Genomic DNA, 1,187 nt, shown 5'->3' on the forward strand with positions numbered 1-1,187 from the left:
TGTTTTAATTTAAGAATATTTTTATATTTTATAATTTATGTTTTTATAACCAAAATCTCACAAATCAGTTTAATTTAAATATAAGTTATTTGATACTTTGTATACAATAAAATTTATTTAAAGTATAAGTTATATAATGATATATATCATATAAATAAATAGTAAACAAATATTTGACATTTGAATTTCATTTTGTATAGGTAACAATTCATTGGTTAGTAACAAACTGTTAAATAGAATTCCAATTCGTAGCGAATTAATTCTTGACTTGTCGAATTAAAAATATCATAAAAAAATAAAAACCTTTATTTATGGTTTCAATTTTCTAACTATCCCAAACAATTTATAGTCAGAGCCCAACCGAAATTTTGTTTTGTTTTTTATTAAATATTAAAAAGAATTCCAATCTTTTTAGGATAAGCAATTTTTTTTAAAAAAAAAATTCAGCTACAAAAAAAACCGCCTTAAATTAATCGTGTTACTTTTTTAGGGGTTAGTCCGATTTTAGATCGGGTCCTCAAAAAAGAAAAAAAAATGTATTAACTTATTTTGGAAAAGAAAAAAAGAGGCATTCATTTGGTTCGAAAATTGACCTGCTTAATTCGTTATTTTTTCTAGTTAATCGAGTTAAGTCGTTTAGATTTGTATTTTTATAAGTTTAATTTTAGAGTCGAATATTCATCTATTTAAGTAAGGTAAACGAATTAATTCGACGGATTTAATCCATTTTAACTATCCTAATTAATTCAAGAACTAACTCAGTTTAATCTTTATTGAATGAATTCTTAAATGATTCTAATTAATAATAAAACTCGTATGATCATATGCAAATAAATTTTATATATAACAATTTAATTATCTTTTCTATTATATATTTTTTATTATATTTTGTGATTGAAAATTATTATTATGCTCCCATTTCTTAAAAATATTGAATTTTAAATTTATATTTAAATTATATTAATTTTTAATTTTAATTCAAATTAACAACAAACTTCCTATTAAAAGTAACAACAAATTTGAGATCTAATGGCGGCAAAAACCTTTTTTAAAGAAAACCCTTTGATTTGAGTTGTTTGTGAGATTTTTGATAATCGACATCTTGTTAGAATATTATAAGTTATTATTTATTAAAAATTAGCTAGCTAATTAGTCACAACTTTGAGACTTTAATTATTCTCTTACTT

Source organism: Arachis duranensis, chromosome 9, assembly GCF_000817695.3.
Source record: "Arachis duranensis cultivar V14167 chromosome 9, aradu.V14167.gnm2.J7QH, whole genome shotgun sequence".
Lineage (NCBI taxonomy): Eukaryota > Viridiplantae > Streptophyta > Magnoliopsida > Fabales > Fabaceae > Arachis > Arachis duranensis.